Source organism: Amphiprion ocellaris, chromosome 18 (genome assembly GCF_022539595.1).
Source record: "Amphiprion ocellaris isolate individual 3 ecotype Okinawa chromosome 18, ASM2253959v1, whole genome shotgun sequence".
In the NCBI taxonomy this organism is placed as follows: Eukaryota; Metazoa; Chordata; class Actinopteri; family Pomacentridae; genus Amphiprion; species Amphiprion ocellaris.
In genome coordinates this window covers 19,830,109-19,843,538 of record NC_072783.1, presented here as the reverse complement: position 1 = coordinate 19,843,538, position 13,430 = coordinate 19,830,109, and the positions used below count along the sequence as shown (strand labels likewise).

At 36.9% G+C, this 13,430-nt stretch overlaps 1 long non-coding RNA gene across 11 annotated transcripts; it reads left to right on the top strand.

The window, feature by feature from the left end:
* Window positions 1-1,160: 1,160 nt before the first annotated feature.
* On the top strand, window positions 1,161-8,558 carry LOC129347479 (uncharacterized). 11 transcript variants are annotated; one of them, XR_008599608.1, is made up of 10 exons: window positions 1,161-1,812; window positions 1,859-2,203; window positions 2,276-2,313; window positions 2,401-2,455; window positions 3,288-3,348; window positions 4,529-4,859; window positions 5,560-5,770; window positions 6,517-6,594; window positions 6,975-7,264; window positions 8,050-8,558. It is a non-coding gene; the product is annotated as an uncharacterized LOC129347479 (long non-coding RNA). The 11 variants fall into 11 exon arrangements; XR_008599607.1 differs by having other exon boundaries at window positions 1,161-2,055; window positions 2,129-2,203; XR_008599613.1 differs by adding an exon at window positions 3,154-3,217 and having other exon boundaries at window positions 1,161-2,203.
* The last annotated feature ends 4,872 nt before the right edge of the window (window positions 8,559-13,430 follow it).

The window sequence follows — 13,430 nt, the reverse complement described above, 5'->3', positions numbered from 1 at the left end:
ATAGCAGACAGGGCCTCAGGTGCAGACTGTGCAAATAGGCTCTTGAAACAGTTCAGTACATAGTAGCATGGAAGCTGGAACAGCGTTCACTGATTAGTGAATAGTGTGGAAGAACACCTGCGCCATGAATGAACTAGGGGAAAAAAAGAATATATATATATATATATATATATATATATATATATATATATATATATATATACATATATATATATATACATATATATACATATATATACATATACATATATATATATATATACATATATATACATATATATACATATATATACATATATATATATATATATATATATATGTATATATATGTATATATATATATATATATATATATATATATATTCCCAAAATTTCTTGTATATGAGGGTGCAAAGTTATTAGAATATGTACATATAGTGTAATGAAAAGTAAAGGTTCATTTTTTAAAACTTGTACATTATTTTGAGCAATCTGCTGTTTGAAAATGTAATTTTTTTAGAGTGTTCAAAACAATTGATGTCCACAGGGAGCTTCTTACTGATTACAGTATTATTTTAAAACAGCATTTATTTTGTGTTCAAATTAAGGGATGACGTTGTAGCTTGTGAATGTATAGCCTTAGAAACATTTACAGGAGTCAAAATGTTACATCAGTATATCTTAAAACCACTTCTTTTGAAGTGTCAAATTATTTCAATGCTATTTAAAGGTTAGTAACGCCACTCTCATCCAAGAAAAGACTTGAAATGAAAAACTGATTCTACCTAGTGGTTATGAAGAATAGTTTAAAAGGGGCTAGTTTACCCAAGAACACATTTTAAGACATGATTAAGTTGCTCAACAGTACATTGAAAACATAATTTCAGTTACGTACAATTTAAAGACATTATTAACATAGGTAAATGTAAATATACTTAAAAGTGTGATCTAATCAGCATAGTTGCTTCATATTTAAAAGTGTTTTGACCTCAGTGCTCTGTAGTAGATTTTATGTGTAGCTGCTTGCTCGGCAGAATGTAAGGTCAAGTAACAAACAAAAGGGCGAGAAGACGGAGAAAACAGGTTGGGGAAAAAGGAGTCCAGAAGTGGGGAAGCAGAGTCCATGAGGGAGCAGAGCGTGTGAAGCCATGTGAGTCTTTGTGGGAATCAGAGCCTGGAGGGAAGCAGGCGTCCAGTAGTTTATGGTCAAACAGGCAAAGAGTCACTAAGCAGAGTTTAAATAGTGAGCAGGTGATATTGAGGGCAGGTGAGCTGATTACTGCAATGTGAGTCACCTGCAGTAATCAGCTGAGTGCAGACAGGTGAAGCAGGGAGAGCAAGAGACAGGAACGAGGACAGATGACAGACAGAGTTAAGTTGCTTCACCTGCCTGCACTCTATTTGCTGATTACTGTAATGAGTGTCACCTGCAGTAATTAGTTCACTCCATTGACTGTTCTCAACCTCACCTCCAGTATTTAAGCTCTGTGCTTCCATTCACTCCTCGCCGGATCATCGGCTCACATCCCTCCATGGTTTCTGCTGCATTCCTGGATTGTGGGTTTCCCCACCAAGCCTTCTACTGCTTGTCAGCTTCAGCCTCTTGGACTCAACTGATTTTGCTGTCCTGGATTTCGCTCTTGTGGACTCTGTTCAACTCCTGTCTGTTTTTGGATGCTCCCCAGTCTTCAGTCTGCCAGTTTTGTTTCCCCACTAGCTTCTGGGTTTTCCTAGCCTGCCTAGCCTTTAGCTCTGTTTTCCCCTGGTTTTTGTAAGTACATTGCTGTGTTGTTTGGTTCAGGTTATTCCTGTTTGGTTTTGTGGTTTTTGTAGGTTTGGTTTTGTGGTTTTTGTAGGTTTGGTTTTGTGGTTTTTGTAGGTTTGGTAGTGTAGTTTCTTTTAGTGTTAGTTGTGGTTTAGTTTGTCTGCTGGGGTCCGTTTCACGAAGCAGGTTCAACAAACTGTTGTTGGTTAAATCAAGTCGGAGTAGTTTCCCCCGGAGTTAAGCATGTGCACCACAGCTCTGAAAAGCCAGTATCAATGGAGCGCCGATTCGACGAGTCACCATGGCAACGGGTAAGCAGAGGACGATACAGTTTGAATTGGAAATCTTAATGCGCTTATATAGCGACTTTGAACACGTTCTTAGAAAGAAGTGCAACACCGCTGCAGCTGTAAACGAGAGGGAAACGGCGTGGGAGAACATTGCTGCCCAAGTCAATGTGTAAGTTGAAACCACAATAATGTAGTGGGGGGGAAACTGTTTGATGGTAACCTGTTCCGTTATTTCATTTAGGTGCAATCCTGTGGGAGAGAAGCGTACGTGGCAAACAGGTAAGACGTATTTATCACTGGATAGACTGGAAGACAAATTGTGGTTGTTCTATTACCTCCACTGTGTTCATTGAGTCTTCTCTGCAGGCTGGAAAGGTGGGCACCTGGAACCTTTGACTGAATTTTAAGTAGCTATACACCGGTGAGTCTGTCTGTCTGCCTGCCTGTGGCACTGACAGCTAGACATCTACTACTAGTAATTGTCATTAATAAAATTTGTAAAACAATATATAAAAATGCTATGTCTTACATAATGTCTTATTAATACCTTGCAAATAATTTGTAAACCTTTCATTACTGTTTCAGATTTGAAAGTTGCACCATATACTGCATAAACTCTATATGCTATTACATTACCAAAGGAAGCTTTCATTATTAAAACACACATGGATGTGATTTAATATTACATATTTATTTGTTGTCTTTTACCCACTTCTCATAGGTTGACCCGACAACAAAATAAACCCTATCCTTTAATCAAGATCTTGTTTCTGCAGAAAACTACAGCTTCATCCTGTGACATTCATGTACAACTCCATACTTTAATTGCCTCTATATATTTTCAGTTATCACTAACACAAATTTACAAACCACTTACTCAAAATCAATCACAGACCACAAATAAATATATGCAATACTTCAACCACCATATTACAAGGCCAGATCTACGAATGTAAACACTGCAACACAACTTAGACATGACTGCATGTTCACAGTTGAATTATGTAAACTATTGGAAAAACAAACTAAACTAGCTCTTTCATTTGTATGAAATAAAAAAAAGGTCATCACCTACATCTTCAAATTAAACTGCAAAGTGTTGCTCTCCTCTACTTGCAGCAACACAAGGAAAAACAACACGGGCCACAAGAATATCACAGGCCCTCTCAAGAATGACCCTGAGGTGACATAGACACTATAAATGAGCTTTCACCAAACCTACGATCATCTACACTTGTGCTCTTGTCCTACAGTGAGCCTGGTTGAAGTTCTGTTGGGGGTCAAATTACAAGATCATCACTCTGGCTGGACATGGTAACCTCTATCACCCACCAAAAGACCATCAAACTCTCCTGTAATGTACACTGGATACATTAGACTATATTGAAGAACATAGACAAATCAATCATATTGTTAAAATCTTTAGGCAGCTTAGCACATTGCAGTCTATTGCTCAACTTAAACTCATCACAAATCCTCAAGCCATGAACAAAACCAGACCACTTGACCTCCACACCAGAAATAATATATGCAGCATCACATATGATCTTGACAGTGCACAGAATAACACATGTTGAACTATAATGCAGCCTTTAACATTTTGAAACTGTACTCAATCTAACTGCAGCCTACCTGCACATTTATGCTGTGAATGCACTTCCTGCTCACATAATCAGCTTCAGTATGTCAGGCAACTGTGATGGGGATGTGTGTGCCATCTATGTAGCCAATCACACTGACAAATCCTAAAAGATGTTAAAATTACTAATCCCAATCTGACATTGCAACATTATGTCATTAACACAATATAATGTAACATTAATTTAACACATCTCTACATCATTGATCTGCAATCCTGTGAAACTCCTCCTTGATGGCTCTGACAGGTTTATGTCCAGGGAATACCACAAAGACGAGTAAAAACCCTTTCAATGCCAAGCACACTTTCCTGCCTCTCCTACACACAGTTGCCTTACGAAAGTGCTCTGCACCTCAGGCATTATACGGAAACACTTCCATTTGCAAAGAACCACAGTGCAACACACAATATCTGCAGGGATGTCAGAGCATAACTGCAGTTGGTAATGTCACAAATGTAAGGACAGATTACGTTGTGGATGTAGATTATGAACTGTGATGTAAAACAGTACCACTCTAAAAGACAACTATCCAGAAATGCAACATCTGTGCACAGTCTGATAACAATCACCCAAAAAATATTTAATTCTCTGCACAATAATGCTGCTCCTTCATCCACTGCACCATTAATCAAAGGACATGACATTAAGACACACAGCAGAACTAGGCTTCACAAGAACTCACCTGCTGACTGAATGAATGACAAAATCAAATAACATATGTGGCTGAAAAAGGCCAAAGACAGAGAGTAACTCAATGTTTACAGAGATAAACCTGGTCCCGGCCAGGTTACATTCATGGAGTCCGTTACTACAGTAACTAACCAAAAGCTTTACTTACCTCTCTTTCTAAACAGGTTAAAGTTACCCCTCTGTCTCTAGTTTGAGCTACTTCCCCTATCATTAATACATTCCTGGTGTCCCGTCCTCCGTGCTGCTGAGCGTCTCTGTGGCCACATGAGCGGAGTCTGGGAGCAGCAGCGGCTCTGGGATTTACTACTGGGACTGAGGGAGTATCTGGATTAATACCACACACCAGATTTTTTATTTCTCTTTTTGTTTTGTTTTTTATTATTCTTTTTTTGAATTGTTGAAGCTTTTTTTTCTATTTCTGGGCTGAATAAACAACCTGCAGTCATGTCTCGGGGTCCGGATGATGTGAGCAAGCTGACAGAAAGTACCTACAAGGTCAGTGAGACCACAGCTGGTTTGTTTTTATTGTTAACACTGAGAACAGAAATCAGCTTTTTACAGTCAGGTGAGGCTGGTTTGTTGTCATTTAAGGAAACCCAAGGTAAAAAAAATATTATAATATAGATTTTAAAAAAAAAACATATATATATATGTATATATATATATATATATATATGTGTGTATGTGTATATATATATATATATATATATACACACATATATACTAAACTAAACTATATATATGTGTATATATATATATATATATATATATATATATATATATATATATATATATATATATATATCATGTTTCAATAAATCTAAATATTAAATCTAAATGAGTGAGACCACAGCTGGTTTGTTTTTATTGTTAACACTGAGAGCAGAAATCAGCTTTTTAGTCAGGTGAGGCTGGTTTGTTGTCATTTAAGGAAACCCCAAAGGTAAAAAAAATATTATAATATATAGGCTTTATATATATATATATATATATATATATATATATATATATATATATATATATATATATATATATATATATATATATGTATGTATATATATATATATATATATATATATATATATATATATAGCTCATGTTTCAATAAATCTAAATGCTAAATCTAAATATTAAATCTAAATCTTAAATCGTTCGCCAAGTGTAAAGCTAAATGTTTAGAAATTATGCAAATTAGGCAGGTTAACGCCTGTCTTCCACGCCCCTTGCCGGAGCCTCAGATCACGAAGCCCCGCCCACACCTCCGGCTGCGGCTCAGGGTGATGCGAGGGGAAGATGCAGACATGGCGGGCTCGCTCCAATCAGACCAACTCGAGAGGGCGGTTATGGCCGGTGTACGGGCTGCACTTCAGGGTGTCGCTCCACCGGCGCAGTCCACACCACAAACGGTAAGTGAAGCGGTTGAATTTCAACTCATTAACTCATTCTGGACAGAGTTACTGTTAACTTAATTAGCCAGACCGACAGGCTAACGTTACCTTTCGTCAGTGTGATGCTAGCAAAGGTTATGTGATTCACATTAAAGATTTCCTATTGCTGTTTGAAAAACGTAAGCTCATTTAATCACTGCTTAGTGGGTACCAGTAGCAACAGTGACCATGCTGGGCTGTGATTAACATGTTAAAATGTAATTTACAAGTAGCTAACGTTAGCTTGATTGCCAGCTAAGGTTTACCTGGTCTTTACAAGTCTAAAATTCCTCCACTTTAGGCCGCAAGTCTAGGAGTTAAGCTACATATAGTTAGATCTTAAATATGTTGGTATTAAATATATTTAATATGTTGTAATATGTATGTTTTTATACACGCAAACCTTTAGTGATTAATGAGAGATCTTTATTTCCATCTGTAAAATAAATCAACCCTGATCCACTTCTAAGTCATCTTGAAATTGATTCATTTATTGATAAGCCAACATTTAGTGTAGTTATTTGAAGTGATTTGAGTGTAGTGACTTGAGACACAATGTAGAAAGAGATATTAACCGAAACATTGTTTTATAGGTTCGTAAGTAATTAACTACTTAAAATTGGATAATTACTTTTGCCCAGTCTTTAACCAGTCTACCTACCCTGTGTTAGGGACAGGGGCTTTTCCGCCACATCTGACATTTAAAATATGGCCCTTTGTTTCAGGTTTCCACACCACAGATACCTCTGGCCGGGCCCTCACGTACTTCAAGCTTTGCTGCGACCACCACGTCACTAAGATCGGTAAGTAAAGCTGTCATATGTGGCCAAATAACGTAATGTAGGACACACTGGAAATGAGAACAGGTTGATGGGTTTTGTGCAAATCAGGATACCTGTTGGCAAATTGAATTAAGCCTAGGATTGATTAAAGACGCACTTGATAGAATTAATTTTTTTTTATTAATTTTGAAGTTCAACATTGGTCAAAATAGGTTTATGTAAACAGTGATGTGGATTTTTTTTCCCTTGGATGGCATATATTTACATTCTGTGTGATACAAAAGCCTCCACATCACTGAATTTCAGCATATAGGCATATAGCATATAATTCAGATGTGTTGAATGTTTTAAAAGCAGCATCAGGTTTGTCAAAATGTATATTTAGTAGTTTTGTTTTGAAGGTCTGCGAGAACTTTGACCAAAGAAGAAATCATAGGAATAGTATGGGCACATAGTGAGAGGGTGGTCACAACAGCCTACAGACCAATCTACATGAGCCGAGGGAATGTGTGGACAACTGCCCTCCGACAGTTTAGCAGGCGTAGATTCGCTGACAGCACAGACATGCTGTATGTCACTTTTGCCAGCGGTGAAGACACCAATGAGGATGCAGAAGACCTTGGAGGCCCCAGACGAGAATTCTTCCATCTACTTGGAAAAGCTGTCTTTAAAGACAGTAGAGCATTTGAAGGTAATCTTTTTTTGCATAAGTGCTGTGTAAAAAAATGTCATAGTATAGCATGTGGCTCAAAAAAGTCATAGTATAGCATGTCGCCCAAAAAACGTCATAGTATAGTATGTCTCTCTAAAAACGTCATAGTATAGCATGTCCCCCAAAAAAAGTCATAGTATAGCATGTCGCTCTGAATACGTCATAGTATAGCATGTCGCTCTAAAAACGTCATAGTATAGCATGTCGCTCTAAAAACGTCATAGTATAGCATGTTGCTCTAAAAACATCATAGTATAGCATGTCATTCAACAAAACGTCACAGCATAGCATGTCATCCAAAAAACGTCATAGTATAGCATGTGGCCCAAAAATTGTCATAGTATAGCCTTTGGTTCAAAAAACGTCATAGTATAGCATGTCTCTCAAAAACCATCATTGTGTAGCCTTTAGTCCACAAAACGTTTTGTCCTGGCTGTCTGAAGTAGGTGAGGAGCAACACAAAAACAGTCCAAACGCTGCTTTCCAGAGGGTTGGAGGAGTATTTATTTGAAAGAAGAAGTTTACAACAACACAACATGTGAGGGGGTTAAAAGCAAATGGGTGTTAGTAAAATAAAAATAAATAAACAGAACTAAAAGTGAACTTCATGTTGACATTGATGGGCATTCCAACCAGGAACAAAGTAAAAGATAATCAATACAAAAAAACCTCTTCCTGTTCACCTCTTAAAACCCAAAAACACACCACAGTAGCACCCTAAACTAAAACTACCAATGGGTTCCCTGTTTTCCTTTCTGAACAAGTCAAAGGTCCCTCTCTATCTCCCCACACATCCACCAACCACTGGAACACATCTCCAAAGTTCTGCCGGGCCAGCTCAGCTTCCCCTCAGAAGAAGTGCCGCCACCTGCCAGATGAAGGAGCCTTTTGAGAGGCAGCTGGCATCGTGATTGGACTGTACTTTGGTCTGTTCCAATCCAGCTTCAGCTCCAGAGACGGCAGGCGGGACGAGTCAACGGAGGCCGGGTGGACGAAGGCATGCAGCTGAGTACAATCCAGAAAACAACAGAGGAGGAGTGCAGTGGCCCAGGGCCAGAACAAACAGAGTAGCATGGTATGTCTCTTAGAAAACATCATAGTATAGCCTTTGGTATGAAAAAACGCCATCATATACATCGTATATTGTACAAATAACAAGTCAAAGGAAAGAGACATACATTGTAGAATTGTAGTAATTGTGGGCTGACTGATTTACTGATTATCAGTATTTTGTTTTTTACCGATTTACGGTAATAAATCAATTTAAAAATGACGCTACTTTGGCTCTGAACCTTTATCTACCTGTGGTCGCTCTGTCTTCTGGAGTGATTTGATTGGTTATACGTCACGAATAAAACTCCTTTAACTTAACAACTGTAAACAAAACAAAAACGTATCAACAAAGTTTTCTGTTAAAGTTTGTGTTCTTGTAAGTTTAACTCCAAGATTATAAATACTTTCATTTACTGCAAATGAATATCCAAATGAATATACTCTAAATGTTTCACTAATAATCATTATCAGCCTTAAAACCCACAAAACACCCCTCTATACTCGACCACACTTAGTACAGTCCGGTTCCCCCTTCTATAAATCTGCTTGGAATCTTCCACTTCCTGTTTGTCAAAGTGGCCTTCTACCTGGACAGGTTTTGTTGGAGCTCATGCAACAAACATTTTGGGTAACTGCACTTTAATATGGATGGATAACACTGAATTAGAGTCTGTTTTAATGAGACTGAGTTAAGATGTGTAGCTCTGTCATTAAATAGGAAATTATTTCTCTGAATTCACAGAGAAAAGTCTGAAATGTTTGCTAGGTTAGCGTCCCACATGTTCTTTGGCTCAGCTAAAGCTAACTCTCTCCAACCTCGGATCTCTTGAGTTGCTTGTTGTTAAAATATCTTGCTAGATTTGCTGAAGCTCAGAAAGTCTGAGATGTTTGTTCAAAATAAGCTCATTCTCACGTCTTATCTGAACTGTCTTCTTTTGTTTTAACTTTCCCTAAACTTAGGAGTTAATGACAGAGCAGCACATCCAGACTCAGTCTCATTTTTGTAGAGATTAAACTTCAGTGTCATTCATTGATGTTAAAGTGCAGTTTTTCAAATGTTTGTTGCACATGCTCCTGACCAAATAGTCCAGGTGGAAGACGATGTGAAGAGAAAGCTCCAGAGGATGAATATCACACATTTACGTTGGAAATAAATGTCCTTTAATTTGACATTGTCATGCAAATGATGTTCAAATCTTTGTTGAGTGTTTTGTTGATGTTGGTTTCTAAATGTTTTCTGACACTCGGCCCCAAAGATTAAAACCTTGTACGGCTCACAAGCTGCAACAATTCACACATTATCAACTATCTTTCTGACTAAACTAAGATAAAAAAAAGTGAAAAACTGCCTGATTCCTGCATCATGAATGTAAATCTTTTTGTTTTTTATGACAGTAAACTTAATATATTTGGGTTTGACATTTTATAAACCAAAACAAGAAATGAATTAGTGGAGAAAACAATCAACAGATTAATGGACAAAGAAAATGTGTTTTCCAACATATATGGCTGAATTACTCCATTACAAGATACATACGATTTGAATTCAATTTTATTTATATAACGACAAATTACAGGTCAAATTGTCTCAAGACACTTTATTTTTATATTTTTTGTCATATTTAAAATATGACAAAGTAAGAAATTTTAACCTCTTGACTAATCCAATTTATTATTTGGTTTTTAAGAGATTAATGGACAACTAAAATGACTTTCTCCACTAAAACTAATAAACATGAGGTCAAATAGAAGGAGCAGTTTTAAATACTGCAGTCCCACGATGACAAGAATAAAGTTTGTCAACAAAAAGTATATCTGCTGGTGGATTCCATTAAAGTCCTAATAAATGATGATAAAGTGTGCTACTAAAGGTTTGTGGTGCTAAAAATGTCAAAGTAAAGATATCAAGTTGAACATGTGGATGGAGGTTGATAAAAGTTGACCTCCCTTAATTTCTCTGGAGCAACTCCATGGATTTTATGGATGGTGATTAAAGACCTGCTCTTCTAGTCGTCGTCCTTCAAGTCACTGTAAAAAGTCACTCCATCCTGGCCGACTTCAACATCTCTTCATGACAACTTGTTCTGCCTCCGACCTCGTGGAAACTCCAGAAACTCGGGAAAACCTGTCAAGACTCGAAGAACTCGTGGAGACTCGAAGAACTCGTCGGGCGGGGGAAGGTGGGGGAGTAGAGGGGGGAGGCCGCCACCCACCTCCCCGCCTACTCTCCGCCCCGGCTCCTCCCAGACTCCGCCTTGGCTCCACCCATGTGGTCACTTGAGGAACTACGATGTCAAAGGGACGACGAAATCATTTCTTTTCATCTGATCTGTAGCTCAGTGAGTTAAGGATTTACCTATGGAGCTGCAGGTCGCTGGTTCAAGACCAGACACTTCTTAAATTTTCTCAAAATTCTGACAAAGACAAAGAAAGAAAAGTGCCAGTGGTGGGTCTTGAACCTGCGACCCTCCGCTCTGTAGGTTCTCCTCTTATCCTCCTGAGCTATTTGCTCAGATACTAAATCTTCTTTTTTTTGCGCATTTATCATCTATTTTTTGTCATTTTCGAGTTTTTTTTTTAACTCAAGTCTCGACTCGACCGTTTTTCTCAGGAGGTTGGACTTCAGCCTTTGTGCTGGAGGGTGGAACCCTCAGTTCCAAGACTTTCCAAAGCCTCCACACCTCCCGAGTCCTCAGGACCTGAGCTTTCACACAGTCTGAGGGCTGAAATTTTCTAAGTTCCACAGTAGTTCTCTGTTAGTTTGAACCTTCAGACAGTCTGAGGACTGAAATTTTCTAAGTTCCTGAGTAGTTCTCTGTTAGTTTGAACCTTCAGACAGTCCAAGGACTGAAATCCTCTAAGTTCCTGAGTAGTTCTCTGTTAGATTGAACCTTCAGACAGTCTGAGGACAGAAATTTTAAAAGTTTCTCAGTACTTCTCTGTTAGTTTGAACCGTCAGACACTCTGAGGACTGAAGTTTTAAAAGTTTCTCAGTACTTCTCTGTTAGTTTGAACTTTCTGGTTAACAGAAGCCTTAAAACTTGTGACCATGAGTCTTGATTTCACATTTAGACCATCTATCTGAGTTCTTCTCAGACCTTCACCTGTGGGTTTTTTAGAAATCCTCAACAAACTTTGATTCTCTTCACTGAACAGTAAAGTTTGTGTAGATCAGAAGGTAACATTAGTTTGATCAATGCCTTCAACTACTAGTAGACTTTATCTGGAAAGCAGTTTTCTTAAATGAGCTCTTAGTAAATCTGTCCACAATCAAACCAAGAACATAGAAAGAGGAAATGTTCGAAGAAACAACTTGATGTTTTCATTTCAGACTAGAAAACACCTTAAGACTTTTATCTGTTTTTGCTCTTTTTGATCGTTTTATTGTCCCTTAATTTGATCTTCTAAAGTCTAACTGGTGTCTTTTCAAATGTTTTGTCTTTAGTTTGATTCTTCTTAAATGTTTAGTTTTGCTTGTTTCTCACCTTTTATTCTTTTCTAATGTCTGATTTGATTTCCAAATGTTTTGTCTTTTTAATGTTTAATTGTTTTTTCAAATGTTTATTCGGCTTGTTTGAAAAATTTCCTTTTCTTTCCCAATGTTTAATTTTTCGATTAAATCTTTAAGGTTTTTCTTTTTAAATGTTTTACCACCTTTTAATGTTTAATTTTCTTTTTAAATGCTTCATTGTATTTTCTGTTTAATTCCTATTTAAAGTTTTATTGTCTTTAAGATTTTATTTTCTAATTAAACATTTATTTTTTTAATTAAATGTTTCATCTTTTTAAAGGTTTAATAATCTAATTAAATGTTTTGTATTTTTTAAAAATGTTTAATATTCTTCTTGTTTAATTGTATTTTTTAATGTTTAATTATCTAAAATATTTCATCTTTAATGTTTAATAAACTTTAATTTCATGATTACGTTTTGTATCTTGTTTAATTATCTAATTAAATATTTTGTCTGTTTAATATCATTTAATTGTATTTGATATTTAATTTTCTTTTTAAAAGTTTTATTGTATTAAATGTTTTTTTTCCCCTTTGATTTACTTGCTTTTTTTTGTGTAGTTTATTTCTTTAATTTTTTTTTCTGCCAAGATTTTAATCCCAACCTTAAAAATGAAACAAACTCTTAAATCACAATGAAAATACTTCTGTTGTCACAATCATGAGTTAGTCAATTATTCAGTTTATCAATTCAACTTTATTTGTTTAGCACCTTTCACACAGATATCAAAACTAAACAAGCAAAGAGAAAAAACTATGCTAAAACTATGATTAAACCTCAAAAACATATTTAAAAAAAAAAAAAATTTAACATCGTAATTAAATCTGTTGTGTCCAGAGGATGGAGGGAGTTTATTGAAGTCTTCTTGGGCTCACATGGTAAATCATTTAAAATATAAACTTGATATTCAGTCTAAGGAAACTGCAGAGCGACAGAAGAACCAACAATATCTCCTGTTTTCTCCTTTAATGAGTCGACTCTTCTTGTGCTTTCAGACCAAAGAACTACAGACTCTTCACAACCTGCTCAAACTCTTGGTACAGGACCTCACCACACGGGTCAAGAAGGTTTCCATCTCATTTCTACTCTGAAGCTCACCTTCTCCTGCTCAAACTGCTGACAAATGTTTCTGCTGCTCTAAAGTCTCGTCTCCAAAACTTCCTAAAAACTCTCAAAGTCTCTTCTGCTGCAGGTTGCTTTGTAGAACTGTTGCAGAAAACCTCACTAAACCACATGGAGGGGCCTCAAGATAGTCGTCCAAATGAAACCATACAAAAACCAAACTAGCACAACCCAAACACTAAAGTCTCCTGCAGCCTACCAGAGAACCTCTGAGAACAGAGAATCAGGACAGGAACTCTTACCTTCTGGACAACCAACGTTGGTTCACAAACAAGAATACAGAATGTGTCTCACCAAAAACCTCTAAAGACTCACTACAGCCAAGATAAAGACACAACTCAGCTGCAGCAAATCCACTAATCACTGCACACATTAGCACCATGTGCTAACTGTGGCTAAAGAACCACATTTACCAAGACAACCATCCAGTACAAAGCCCTAAAACACACCAAGAAACA